Source organism: Hydra viridissima, unplaced genomic scaffold (genome assembly GCF_058129835.1).
Source record: "Hydra viridissima isolate aposymbiotic clone 2 unplaced genomic scaffold, HvirCarnegie_v1 scaffold_8, whole genome shotgun sequence".
Taxonomy (NCBI): domain Eukaryota; kingdom Metazoa; phylum Cnidaria; class Hydrozoa; order Anthoathecata; family Hydridae; genus Hydra; species Hydra viridissima.
In genome coordinates this window covers 16881850-16897778 of record NW_028324307.1, presented here as the reverse complement: position 1 = coordinate 16897778, position 15929 = coordinate 16881850, and the positions used below count along the sequence as shown (strand labels likewise).

The window sequence follows — 15929 nt, the reverse complement described above, 5'->3', positions numbered from 1 at the left end:
TCAGAACAATCGTAACTCTCTTCCAATGTTTTTTTTAAAACTGGCCACTTTTTTGCAAAGTCCAACAGCTCAAGTAACAGCTGCGCTTCTTCGCCTAAAATATAAAAAGATAAAGATAATCTTATAAATATTGAAAATAAAGAACAAAAGAGATAACCTTATCAAATGCTAATTAAAAATTTACCAATTTGGAAATTTACCAATTTGGAAAACAAAAATACTTAAGCAATTACTAATAAAATTTAACAAGAAACCAATCAATTATATTTATAAGTAAATTTACACACCTGTTGCCGAAATATGACATGAGATTTTCTGAAGGGCTTTTTTTGGAATATTACATTCCAATAACTCAGAAAATCCGTTGGGGTCAAAACAACTCATATCAGAGTACAGTTCACCGTGCGATGCAAACCGAGTCGACAGACTTCTTAACACTGTGTCTAGAATACCATTGTGGACCTCTACTTCAAACTTTTTTAAAGAATCTGTAAGTGGATCATCATTTGCTAATTCTCCTGCCATTACTTTTCTTATTCTTTTGCGTACCATTGGCAAATCTGTCTGTATAACACAATCACATTCTTTCTCGTCAAGAATGGTTGCGGACACATTAATGAAATGGTCTGCAGCCACCTTAACTTGATCAAAATTGCGTGATTGAGTCTGAATTTCTGAAATAGTTACTTTAACCATCTCAAACGCCTTTATGAAATTCAATCCAGACGTCTGTAGGTATTTGGACAGTGGTGTGGTTGATTCCATTATTCTTAGATATACAAATCCCGTCAGTACAGTCTTATACTTCAATAAGGACGTTAATAGACACTGCGCATCATAGCGTGCTTCAACACTTAATTTAGTGGAAGAGACTGCTATTTCCAGTACTTGAACGACGTCTGTGTATAATGCTCCTTCATCGTCGCGAAACGTACCAAAAAACCTTTGAAGGGCATCGTGTTTGGACCCCCATCTAGTAACACCGATAACACTTAGTCGTTTGTGAATGTGATTTTCTTTCATGTGATCAGTCCAAAGGTCCATTCTCAAGTAGGACTCACTAAAAAACATAGCAGCCTTTTGAAGTATACCAAAAAGTGTCATTGAAGCTTCATTACTGCTGGTGGCGTCACATACGACCAGATTTAAAACATGCGCATAGCACCATGTGTGAATGTGTCCAGGAGACGCTTTTTCTAAGAATGTAGTAAATCCATTGTATGCCCCGGCCATATTAGACGCGCCATCAGAACTATCTGACACGCATTTAACAATATCAATGCCATTTTGTTCCAAAACATTTGACATCAATTTGCGCAGATCACTGGCTTTTCCAGAATGTGAATCGACAGCACCAATAAGTCGCTCCTCAACTTTGTCGGTAACGTATCGCAGGACTATCGCACATTTATCCGCTTGTGTTACATCTTGAGTTGTGTCAAGTTGAACTGAGAATATTCCCGCTTGTTGTACTTCTTCAGCAATGGCACTTTTCATTAATTTAGCGATTCCTAATATAATTTGGTTTACAGTGGATTTGGAAATGAAAGTATTTCTGTTACCTCTATTCCTTTTATCCTGTTTATCATTCAGCATGCCTTTGTCGATAATTTCCTTCAAATGCGCTTTTAGAATTTCATCGTACTTCGCAACAAGAATCACGATTTCAAGAAATGTTCCATGATCCACTCTGTCGTTAGCCAAAACATTGACGGCTTCGCAACCAGCCTTACCTCGATATGGCATACCACGTTTACCAATCAGTTTGACAATTGACACTACTCTGTCCACGATCAATCTACGATGTAAAACTTGCTGTTTTCGTAGACTATATTGCTGACCTTGTACCATATCTAGAATGGTTCGATTAGCAGAGAAATGTAGATAAGCCTCGACACATTCTTGGTGTCTCTGACGATTCGTGTTCCACAATACGTTGATGAATATGAGTCCAACTGTTAAAACCTGTTACAAACGGACTTGGTTTCTGCTTCTCATTTTCATGTGAAACAAACACTGCAAAACAGGCACTCTTCTTTTTCTGAAAATGAAAGAAACATACGCTGCATACCATCTTCAGGACGGTAATATACCATTTTTGAATTAAAGTGACGTGTTTCAGGCTGATGTGGGTGATATTTATAGAAAGTTGTCAGTTCATTCAGGTATGGCTTATTAAACCAATCATTCACTCGGGTAGTAGTTTTTTCGTTATCACCAGTAGGTTCAACCATGCTTGAAAAAGCTGTGATGTTTAGAATGAGGATTGGTTGGGTCATTTCATTAGTGTCAGTATGAACGCCATCTTCATCATCAAGGTTTGTTTGAGTCTCTTTAGCAACGTGAGATTGAACCTCATCATCAGGCTCAGCATCAGCATGGTGTTGCAGGGTATTTGAATTCAGTTTAGAAAACATGGATAGTAGATTTTTAGTTGTTTTAGCATCTTCTCGCAGAAGCTTTATGTTTTTCTCACGTAACTTTTCATGTCCACTTTTTCGCTTAGACATCACACCTGTAAAAAAATAAAAAAATAAACATTTGTATTAGCCTTTTAACTACTATGATTATTTTTAAATAAGTGTTATGAATGGAAGACCTGCGACTGTATTGTTATTTGTGTGAAGTTTGTTAATCTGATTATTTTTAAAGAATATAACTTAAAATTTTAGAATATACTAATTTTAATATTTTTTAAAATAAACCTACATTTTATTAAACCTACATTATTATTACCTACATTATTATTAAACCTACATATTTATTAAAATAAACCTACATCTTCATTAATAATAAATCATTCATATTTATTTTTATAAACTGTGTAGGGGTTTCTTGTTAATAATATACATCCTATATAAAATATAAATAGATTACTTTTAATTTTTAAATAGTAAAATACCATATTAATAAAAAACCAATATTTATATAAATACCTAATTACTTTTTTTGTTAGATATTTTATATTATATTTACAATATTGTTTTGATTTAGAAAATGTTTATTGAAATAATAAATTATAAAAGAAGCGTTACATTAAATTAAAAATTCTATATAAAATATGTATAATAAATTATTTAACGCGTTTTTATTTAACTCGTTTTATTTAAACAATAATCTTTAGTGAAAACAAAGTTGAATAAAGCAAAATCTGAAGTAAATTTCAACTCACAATTTTTTATTACTATTCTAGAAATTTATTAAAAAAATTAAAGAAAATACGTTTTAAAATATTATAAAATTTTAAAATGTTGTATTGCTGACGGCCCACCGGGAAATGTCCCGGTGTCCCGGTGGCCTAATCCGCTCCTGATCACATATCTAGAGTAAGAAACACTGTTACTACTTTCCTCAAGTGCTGAATTTTGAGATAAATTATGATACTTAAGATCATCACTCTGAGATTTTGGTAACTTAAACTCGTCAAAATTAGATTCAATGAAATTATTATTAAATTCTGTTTCTACTTCAACAGTCGGATAATTATCGCTTTGGGCAATTAAAAAATTTTGATGATTATTTCCAAACTTTTCTAGAACTGCATTTCTTTTTTTTCTCCATATACTAAAATAGCAGTTTTTATCACATTTACGTTTCATAAATATATAGTTAAAAAACTGAATTCATTTAAAATTAAAAATTAAATAAATAAAATAAATAAAAATTAAATATAAATAAAAATGAAAGAGCATATTATAAAACATGCTCTTTAAAAATACCTTGAATTTGGTTGAGATTGTTTTATCTTGCAACTTTTTCTTTGCTACTCATTACTAAGAACATATGCACAAAAATCTTCGTATTACATTATATCTATAAATTACAGTAACAAATATAAAAACTACAAATTAGAAATTAATAGTTAGAAATGTACTAAATTGTTGTTAAAATTGAATAATTTTATTTTAATACTTTATAACTGCTTTATATATATATATATATATATATATATATATATATATATATATATATATATATATATATATATATATATATATATATATATATATATATATATATATATATATATATATATATATATATATATATATATATATATATATATATATATATATATATATATATATTTTCTTACATATATCATTTTTTTCAGACAAAAATAAACAACAACAAAATAAGATTTGTTTTTGTCAATATATTTTCCTACTAACTTTTAAAAGGTGAAATGAATTTTTTTGTGTAAGTCTACTAAATTTACAGTCATTTTAGAAATTTTTATTCCTTAATAATTGATACTGCATTATGAAGAATTCTCATTAGCTAAAAACATGTAATCGCTCAATAATTTTATAGAATTATTATCCTGTATATGTCATGAGGGGAAAAAAATGTTTTTATTTGTGCAAAAGTTGTAGAACTGTTTCTAGCAGGAGTAGAAACAGTCTGGCTAAAATAGCTACATACATAAATAATAAAAATGAAAAAAAAAGTTTTATAATTCAAACTTACCTTGTTATAGGTTCTGACTATTTCCTTGTATCTAGGATTGCTTCCTTGTTGCTTATACTTGAGGATGGTAGTTTAACTTTAGCTATGGTAGCTTAGTATATACATGCATACATATATAGATACAAACATAGATACATACATGCATATATATATATATATATATATATATATATATTTATATATATATAACTCTAATTAGTAAAATCTCATCCACTATAAGCTGGAGATGCTTTATGCAATAATTTATACTATGTGAAAAACCTCAAAAATTAACTTTACAAATCATATAAACAAAAATAGCTTATTTATTAATTGTTTTCAATTCAAATATACCTTGTATAAGTTTATGATCATTTCCTTGTAACTAGAATTTCTTCCTTGTTGCTCATAATTGAAAACAGTAGTTCCTTATTATATATATATATATATATATATGTGTGTGTGTGTTTGTGTGTGTGTAAATGTGTGTGTATGCTAACATAATCTTTGTTGTTCAATTTTGTCTAATGTTACGCATGCGCAGTTAGGCGTTTACAGTTTTCAAAAAGCGTTTTTTAAAGGTTTTTCTAAGGTCCCGCAAAATTATAAATCGAATAACAAAAAAAGTTTTATCAAAACGTTTATCAAACGTTTTTAAAACGTTTTACAAATATATTCGTCGTCCAACCGACCATTAAACGTTTACTAAACGTTTGCAAAACGTTCCTGTGCCCTCTGGGGTACAGCATAAACAGGCATATTTTCCAGAATGTGTAGACACACCCAGTACAGCGTTAACACATTTTAAGTCATAAGCTATTTAATAGTTTACTTCATCCTGCTTAAGTTTGATTCATGTTGTGTTTTTTTATTTTTCAATCTACTGGCAATTGTACTAAAATCATTCAGAAACAGCCATTTTAAATAAAAACCGTTTAACATTTATTTTTCTATATAGTTTGATCGATAATTCAAATTTTTAAATTTTGTTTTGATCTCCACTGCCTTTTAACTTGACTAACAAAAACAATAATTTCTGAGTTACTATTTGTAATATTTTATGTTTGTATTGTATATAGCTATATAATTTGTTTTCGTATTTTTTTTGTATAATTTGTTAGCGTATCCAGATTTTAGCTACAGTTGAGGACATTCATGAATCCAGTTGGATTCATGAATGTTCCTCAACTGTAGCTAAAATCTGGATACGCTAAACTCCACTATCTTGATACTTTGAAGAACAGGAATGCAGATTTTCAGGATCAAACACATTACATGCAACCTTTAGAAAACCTCCTCCATCCACAGCTATATTCACAAATGCTTTTAAAGGGTTTAGTTTCCTTTCATTTATAATATGCATTACAAATTTACTTGTTTTTTTTAACAAAAACCAAATTACAGTCTCTTTTTGACACTCCCTTTCCTTTAAACTCAAGTAAATCTGCAGTGTAAAAGGATTTAACATATGACTGAAGTTTTTCAAGTTTCCCAAACATATTTTTGGTAATGTAATTTGGTCCGAATGAACTCTTTTGACTGGAAACCAAGACCTCAGTTCCTGCTTTAGAATGTTCTAAAACAGTCTATAAAGTCAGCAGCATCTGAAAAGGCATCATATTTGCAGATTTGTTTCTTTCTGATTTCAAATCTGAGATTCCTACGGTAATCTAAATTGGGTTACCACTAGTTGATAGATTGAATTTTTCCCCTTGTATTAAATTTTCTTTTTCCATTTTATTCTTGATAATATTTGAAGTCAACTGTTCTGCCTGTAAAGCTCCAATACTGAAGGCCAAATCAGTTAGGCTCACAACTGCCTCACTTTTACAGCAGATTTGAGGTCTTCTAGCACCTTAAAAAAAAATTGACACGAATTTATAAAAAAGGAAATTCACATAAAAAATAAGAACAATAATCAAATAATTGAAGATTATCTCTATCTTTTTTTAAGTTGTGTAAAGCATTACATTATGTTTGTAAATATGGCGAGATATAAGAATTATCTAGCTAATTTAGAAAGTTAAAAAAAAAATAGGTTTATTAAAAAGTTTATAATTTAAAAGTGAATAAAGAGTAAACTAAAGAATTAAAAAAGCTTATTACATTTTCTGTTGCAAACAATGTATATATTACATACTTTCATACATACATACATGCATACATACATACAAGTTTTCTATAGAAAAACTTATCTTTTTCTTAAGGCACTTTAGCGAGTATCTTCTCAGTATCAAAATCTTTAAATGTCTCTTTAGCTTCTTTATTTTAATTGATAATACTTATCACATTTAATGTACCAACAGTATGGTGGCCAGATGTATTGTACAGGGTGAGGCAAAATTAATTCCTCCATTTGGTTTGCTTACAATTTTGAAATAAAAGATTTTTTTTTTTTTTTTTTCAAATATTATGTTTATTTAGCATTTAATTTTTTTGTTTGTCAATTTGCAAAAATGATATCAACTAAATGTCCGCTTTTAGCGGCTCTACACAAATCTGCTCTTTTTATTGAATTTTTCGTTACTTTTTTGGGTATTTCAACCGCTATGTTTTCTATTTCTTGTCGAATATTGTTTTTCGGTTGATCAAGAGTTTGTGGTTTATTCACGTACCCCTTTTCTTTTTAATAACCCCATAAATAGAAGTCTAGAGCTGTTAAATCAGGTGATCTTGAAGGCCAATTCAAGTCACCAAAACGAGAAATTAATCTACCTGGAAAAAGGTCTTACAAAATCCGTGTTGTTTCTTTGGCTGTTTGTGGTGTGACACCATCCCGTTAAAACCACATATTGTCCAGGTTTGTTCTTCCATTTGTGGCAATAAAAAGTCTCGGATCATTTGTCAATAATTATCACCAGTAACAGTTGTTATTTGTCCATTTTCGTCTTTAAAAAAAATAAGATCCAATGACATTTTTGGCATGAATAGCGCACCAAACTGTTATTTTTTGTGGATGCAATGATGTTTTATGAATGATTTGTGGGCTTTCACTTCCCCAGAATCAAGAATTTTGTTTATTGACATAGCCACAGAGATAAAAATGTGCTTCGTCACTCTTCATTTTTTCACTAAATTTATCAATTTTTCTTGCAATATTCAAAATGACATTACTGTACTTCAAACGCTGATTATGGTCTCTGGGCAATAGCTTTTGCACTAACTGGATTTTGTAAGGAAAAGGTGTGAATTTTTTTTCAAAATTCGTCGAAGAGAGCGCTGAGAAATATTTAATTGTTGAGCACGTGTTCTTGTTGATGTTTTTGTTGGCTCTGCAACACTTTTACGAACCCGAGCGATATTTTTTTTAGAGCGGGCGGTTCTTGGTCTTCCTGAATGGTTAGAGTCTAAAGTTGTTCCATACTGTTCAAATCGATTTGATAAAGCATGAATTGTATTCTTAACAGGTGCTGATTGATTACGATGTCTTTTTCGATATTCTCCTTGAGTTAACACAACTGACTTCTTTTCTTTTATAAAAATAGTCATGATTTCTTCACGTTGTTGTGGATTGAATCAATTAATAATTAATTTTGTACTATTCCACTTTACAACTGTAAAAAAAGAAAATAATGACAGTTAATATCAAAATAAAAAATAACAGCTCTTTCAAATAGGGGAGTTAATTTTGCCTCACCCTGTAGGATATTTATGTTTATTATCATTTTTAATTTTTCTGATCTGCATGAAATTCATTTAGTAATACAACTTTACATTTTCTTAAACGGAGCAATTTATCGTATATTTGCTTAGGAGATCAAAGTTTTAGAATCTCATTTTTTGAAACAATTTCACAAATTAAAGGTTGAGTTAATGTTATCATGTTAGAAATGTTAAATAATTTATGCAACTCGTTTATTTCATCCGTAGTCCTACTTTTTTCGTGTGAATTGAAAACGAATTAGTTTTAAGAAAATTTTATTCCTCATCACCTTTACTTAATTTACTGGTTTTAGAACATAATAACTGTTAACATTCAGGAATTTGATTTTCTTCAAAATCTAAAGTTTTTTTTTCAACGTTAACAAATTTTGATGATGGTTTAGAGCAAACTTTTGAGCTTCGACTTTTTATTTTGGATTCGACATAAATGTCTTCAAGTAAAGTTTCAGTAACTTTTTCAAAAGCCTCACAATTGTCTTGTTGCTTTTGTTTAAGTAACACCATCTTTGAATTGTTGTTTCGTTATGTTTAATTAAGGTTGCTTACTTGCTTTTACATTTAGGATGATTAGCATAAAAAAGGAAGCAGACATTTTCGAATCACTGTTGCACTGTAGGGGAGACCGGGGCTAGTTGCACCAAAATTTAAAAAACTGCATTTATCTCCTTAAACCTTAATATTTTTTAAATTTGTTTTTCAGGGTTACAAAATAGATTTTTGTGACATATTAACACAATATTGATAAATATAATATAAAACTTAGTTATTCCGCAATTATGAAACAAAAATAAAAAAAAAGATGTTGCAACTTACCCCGCATCGGGGTAAGTTACAACAGTGAACGGGGAAAGTTGCAACACAGTACTCTAAAAGTATAAGCCTTGCAGAGTTTACAAAAAAATTACTAGTTAATATAAAATTTCTATTTGGCAACAAATATTTTATAATTACAATAAAGGAAGGTAATATTTTCCTTGAGCTGCAATACATTTATTATGCTAGACTTCACATATACCTGACTTGTTTAGTAAACTAAAAACTGTTTTTGAAAAAAAAATTCTCTTAGTCTAATATATAAACAACTAAGTTTAAAAAAAGACAAGAAGAGTATTTGGGATATTTAAGTTCTGTTTTTTTCTGTTTTTAGGATATAAAAACACAATCACATTTTGTTTAAAAAACAATTTTTTTAATGCAAAAAATTTCATTAATTCCATTTTAATTCAACTTTAATGTTTTTGTTTCTTTTGTTGAGGTAGAAGCATTAGAATTTCTCTTTCTAGAAGCAACATTTTTTTCAGCTATAAATTGCTGTTTTACTTGAGTATCTGTAAGAATTTCTGCATACTTTCTTTTTGATCTAGTGAGTATTTCTTTCCTATGATGTGCTTTTGGTAGAGGTCTTACAGTCTCTGAGGAGAATTATAATGATGCCGGAGATGAAATTGCAACTGAGATTGAAGTTGATACACTAATACCAATACCTGCTTTATATTGAGTTACTGGAAGATTAGTAACAAATGATGGAGCAAAATCTGCATCTGAAAATGTATCTTTATCATAGGGAATATTGCTGCCACTCTTAAACCAAATGTTATGTTTTGTTGTGTAAAAGAATGCTGTAAGGCTATTTTTTAAATTCCTGGCAAACCATATATACTTGTTGTTTTTCCTGGCCATTCTTTCATACATGAGTCTTGTGCATTAGCTACGCATTTTTTGAATGGTCCAAACACAGATCTTTCTAGAGGTTACAATGTTGTGAATATTTCTTTGTTTTTAACTGACTAAGGAAGATCGACTCAACGCCTTTTTTGTAACTTGTTTATATATATTCTTTTTAAGAAAACAGCGTTATTTATACTAAATCTGACATAGTTGACAATTATTCGTAACTAAAAATAAGATAATAATTACCAACTTCATACCATATATTAATTACTGTAAATATACTTGACGTCATCGCGTGGTTTAATAAATGTTTATGACAACAACTTATGTGAGCAATGAGGAGGGAAGGAAAGCAAAAATATGCCATTATCTTTACACAATTTCACTAATTGAACAGATAAATGAGAGTTAGGTTTGTCTAAAAGTAATAGCACAGGGCTTTCTTTTGTGGGCTTGACATGCCGAATAAAGTGGTTTAAGTAAGTAACAAAGCACTCCTCATTCATCCTGCTTGACCCATTCGAAGCACCAATGCATTCATTTGGTCCATCACGAATAAAGTGATCAAAAAATTTCTTTTTCGGAAATAGAAAAATTAGAGCCACACTATTGCCACATGCATTAACAGCTAACACCATTGTCACTAGTGTCCCTTGTTCTTGAGGTGTTAATGCTCCAACTTGCTTAATACCTTTACGAGCAATTATCTTATTTGGTTTTTGCACAGTGGTAATACCAGTCTCATCAGCATTGTAAATATTAGATTCAGAAAAATGATGTCTATCTAAAACATCTCATAATTTTTGAAGAAATACACCTACATTAGCACGATTAAAACTAGTTGCTCGTGCAAGACTTGTTGTTTCTGGAGTTCTGATGGAAAATCCTGAATGTGGAAAACATTGAATAAAAGATACACTAACCACCCTCTCCCCCACCCCCTCAAATTTCCTCATCCATCACCACACGCAGAATCTTATTAAGCAGGTGAAACTGTCAAGAAATGAACAACAGTTATTCAGTCTTACGGCGACACCATTTTTTTTTACCAATGAAACACTGGTTGTGTCAGCCACTATCATCTTCACAATATTCCGTAAATTATATTCCTCAAGAATTGTCGAAATTCTATCAGTAATAGTTTCTGCTTTTCCATCTTTCAAACACAGTGCAGTTAATTTCGTTTCTGTTTTTTCATTTTTCAATACTACAACTTAGTATTCGTTTTCATTAAGGCGCTTTCCATCAAAATTTTTGAGACCAATGTTCAGGAATTAAGTTTTTTGATAACCTCTTTCTTCAGTTTAGAAAATTCCTTAAATACTGACTTATAAACTCCGGCTTGACTGGGTGTTGGAATTTTAACACTATTGAGTATCGATTGTTTGAAAATTTTGGCAGCTTTTCTTATTGATAATCTTGTTGATGTCATTAAGTTGACGGCAACTTTACTCTTGTTATGTTTCCTTTTTAGTAGCAAGTATATTCGTCATCATTATCATCATTGTTTTACATTCACTTTCTATAGGTTCAGACTTATCCGACTCCTTATCGCTATCATTAGATGAGAGATCGTATGATACTGATGTAGATGGTTTGTCAGGTAGTTTTGTTCTCTTTGAAGGATGAATTGCCTGCTTCTTTACAGGTGCCTTAAACAACTTTTCCTCTACTTTCTACTTGTAGATAATAGAGTTGTTTATCTTCAGCTGACAACCATACTCCGTTAGCTCTTGTGATATCAAGTTTTAACTCACATGAAAGTTTTGGTTGTATTACTTGATCGGATACATAAGGAAAATTTAATTTATTTTTCCATATACTTTGAACGTCTTTAGGAATGTTCCCTATTCTTTTCTTTCGTCCTTTGATTTCAGCTCCAAGAAACTTGTAATGCCCTACATGCCTTTTAAGTGATATTTTGCATTTTTCTTCGAGTGAAGATTCTTGTGAACGCACAGCGCTCCTTCTTTTATGCATTTGCTGAAATTTCAGAAGATATATGGCCCAAATGTTTTAGTTCTTCTCCACATTGCTAAAACTTTTCTTGTGCGACATTGTCTTTAAAGTTAAAAAAGTTCTAAATCAAAATTAAATAAATACTATTTGCTTTCAATGTTTTATGTAACTTATGTGAGTTGTGCAATACGCATATATTTACCTATTTCAGTATCGCATATGCGATAAGTCCAGTAACAGTATTTAATAATCACCCAATGATATCCGCTTAATTAGTTTGTCAGTCCCAATTAAAAGGTTATCTCTGTCTCTACATCACTTTCTTAACCTTATCAAATAGTCATTTCTAAAACGCAGCAGTGGTAATAACATTACTAAGTGGTATTAGTTTTACTATTGTATTCTGTAGCGATACTAAATTTTGATTTCGGGGTGAACACCACAAAGGTTAAATACAAATGTTTGTGATATATATAACTTTGTTTCTTTTTTTTTTTTGTTTTTTTTGATATATTAAAAGTTTTTATTTGCCATTTATTGTTTTTTTCACTTAAAAAACCTTTGTCATTTTTAAAAGCGGCAAAGTTTTTTCATATTGTATATAAGAATTTATATTAAGATATTGAAACAATTCTATTATTACAGGATATTACATTATTGCAACTTATTATTTTATCAGTTATAATGTTTATTTGCACTAAAAATTCCTATTTTTAAAAGGAGAGATACAAATTATTCGTGGAATTTACATTCTTGTTTGCTATTCTTTAAAATTATTTTTATACTTAAAACTTGATTACTCGAAACAATCCGAATTGAAAATTGAATTGTTATATGCTTCTTGTAAACTCTTATTATATGATATTGTCGTGACCGCGCAAGTAATATAATTTCGAATTTTAAAGTGGATAAAATTTTTTTTGTTTTATTTATTATTTTCTTTTTTTTTTTCAAATAAAATTCCATGTAAATCCCAATAGAAACCCACTTAAAATATCCCATGTGAATAAATATCATACGGTTATGCATGTAAACCATGTCGGATTTCCCATATCCCAGCTAACAAAAAACGTTAAAGAAACGTTCGTAAAACGTTAGAAACGGTCGGGCATGTTCGTAGAACGTTTCCAACGTTCTTCGAACGTACTTGAACGATTTGTGTTAGCTGGGACGGGTTTAAAGTTACAAATTTCCATACGGATACCACATGGGAATATCCGTCCCACATGAATCCCACATGGAACCCACGTGGGGTACGGTTTTATTTTTCACTGGGCTTCTACATTTTGCATCTACTATATATTACTTACATGCACACTACATTCTCTTATATTAGATCTAGAATCAGACGTTTTTTTTTGAAAAAATAAATTTCTTAATGATATCTATGCATTTGTTACAGAAATTGAGAATGGAAGCATTTCAAACGACTTACACTGCCAGCAGTGTGTGAAAAAATACAAATCAGAGAAAGGACTCTAACGTCACATAACAACACATCAGTCTTAGATTGACTCTTCAACACTGCTAACAAATACAACAACTGATTATAAGCGTGAGTGCATTGCAGACGAATTCATAACTTTCATTAAAAAAAGCATTAAGTTTGTGGAAAACGATCTTTGCTACCCTTCATATATTAGAGATGAGCTTTCAAGGTACATTTTCTCTGAAGGTGATGCAAAGCATTCATTCGATCTAATAAAGGAAGTTATTGAAAGTTTTAATAGTGAAGCAGAAGTTTTTTATCCACAATTTTACAAAGTTGCTGGTCAGAGAGGTTTTATGAGAAATCTCACAGATAAAATCTCAATTCTTGTGGGATATGACCTTTCAATTCATTTTGACCTTTGAAAGGTCATATCCCACAAGAAATGGCTCACTTGACTAAGTCTAAATATGTTACCTCAGTTTTAGTTATTCATGATGAAATTAAGTTTACAGATAAAGAAAAAAATTAAATTAAATATTTGGGTGGGTATGTATTAAGTACTTTTTATTGAAGGATACGATATTCAAAATGTTGGAAAACAAGATTTTGTCAAGAAACACTCTCAATTTTGTTGGCTGGAAAAGTTGTAGAAAATGATTCTAATTATTTTGATGAGTATAATCATGATACTAATAAAAAATTTACCAGTTTAAAAAATCGAGGTGGTCTTTGGTCTATATCTTCTGATGCTTTGTCACTATTTAAAGTAGCACAAATAGCTTTCAGAAAATCAACAAAGTTTTAAGTAAAAATATTGACTGCAGTAAAATGACTGCAGAGTTGCTTCAAGATGTTGGGGTTTTATCTCACTTCTCAAAAAGTTGCAATGCTTCTTACAACAAAGTATCTAAAGAAATGTCTGTCAATCTACTAGACTATCTTTAAACTCCTTATATTCGCGTTCGCTCATTTTCCTACTCAAAGGACCTCGTAAACTTGCATAAAATCAATTCTAAGAATAAAAGAACAATTTCGTTAAGAAAAGAAATCAAGAAAGGAACTTTAAACTCCACTGAAAAGTTTACATTTCAAATAGACATTAGAAAAGGTTATTTTCATAGCTACCAATGTCAATAAATACATGTTCTGGCATAGGAACTATAATGCAGCATGATGGAGAGATGCAATTATTAATAAAGTGAAAACCGAATGAAATTAAATAAGTTTTTATTTTGAGTAGCAAATGTTATATAATTAAAAACAAGTAGTTTAACAGTTATTTAGTTTTATTGTTTTATTAACCCTTTGCAATAAAACTGCTCGCATTGTTGAAAGTGTTGTTACTGGTTTGACTGGTGCTTTAAATCCTAAGAGTGTTTTAAGTGCTGGTACTTCTGTAAAGAACATTGTTAGTAATGTTAAAATCCCTAGTATTAGCGATGGTAGACGTTTATTGAAGGAATTGGTTTTACCCAAAAATCAAATGGGTTCATATGAGCGTATTGCTTTGAAAGAACTTGGTAAACGCAGACCTACTAATGTATTGGAAGATATGTTGTATGGTGAATCTGATTGGAGTGGTTCATCTACTAGTTTGAGTTCTTTGAGTTCAAATAGTTCTAGGTTATCTAATTCTAGTATGTCTTCTAATGGTAGTTTTAAATGGAATTATCATTCTGATTATCAACCTGTTCCTTCTACTGATTTACCGGATTATTTGCGATTGAAAAGAACTAAATTTGAGCCATTGTATAAACCACAGGATATTCCTGTTTTGAAAGCTGGAGATGTTTCTAGAAAGGTTGGTCGGTATGAGTTAATGAAACCTAATATAATTCCAATTGATTATAATTTTTTACCTAATATGGGTACCAAGGTGTATGCTGGGATTGATACTGCTATAAAAGCTTTGGATGATAATTTTTTTTCTTTTAACCCTGCGTTTCTAAATGGTGTTGAGGATAGAAAGAAAGTATCTTCAGAAGTTAAAAAGAAACTTCGTTCATCCAAGCGGAAGAAAAGGGTGGTCTCATCGAGGTTTTCATTCAACTAATGGCGGAGCAACCACCGAATCGGGAGCCATCCGCGTCACCAGATTTCGTTATAGAAAGGGGATTTGATCCTTCTCATGGATATTATGATGAATTTACAATTGAGAAGAGTTTATATTTTTATTGTAGTGTTACTTCTGGTACCGTTAATGATATTTATTATTTTCCTGTTTCGTATCCTAATTTGTGGGCTGATATAGATCAATATTTTCCTGTTGCTGATGGTGTATTTTATGTTGATAAGAAGGTTTCTTGTGATGTATTAGATGTTCGTGTTGAAAATCAATTAAAAACCTCTCAAAATACTGTTGTTCCTTTGGAGATGTCTAATATTGGTATTCGATTTTTTGATGTTGAAGGTGATCAAATGATAACTGATAATGTTTATCCGTTATTTGATGTTGCTGATTGGAAAAAAATTCAGGATATGAAACTTAAAAGTAACGATAAAAAGCCTTCTCCATTACCTACATTGAAATTGTATGAGGACTCTATTTTTTTTGATGATAAAGATGGTAAACCTGTTAACACTAGATTTTCAAATGTTATTAGTACTAAAGATCCTAGATTTAGGGAAAGGAATAATGTTGCTGAAAAGTCAATTTATTATTCTGAGTGGATTAATGATATTGGTTTACGTAAACCTATTAAGTTGTTGTTTAATGATCCAAATTCTGTTCGTAAATTTAAATTGGTTAATACTC

General features: G+C 30.4%; 1 pseudogene across 1 annotated transcript; it reads right to left on the bottom strand.

Annotated features, from left to right (window-relative positions):
* On the bottom strand, window positions 1–2532 carry LOC149885385 (zinc finger MYM-type protein 1-like; annotated as a pseudogene). The gene is made up of 2 exons (XR_016455056.1): window positions 288–2532; window positions 1–94 (listed from the first exon to the last, which is right to left on the bottom strand). The product of XR_016455056.1 is annotated as a zinc finger MYM-type protein 1-like (transcript).
* Window positions 2533–15929: the final 13397 nt, after the last annotated feature.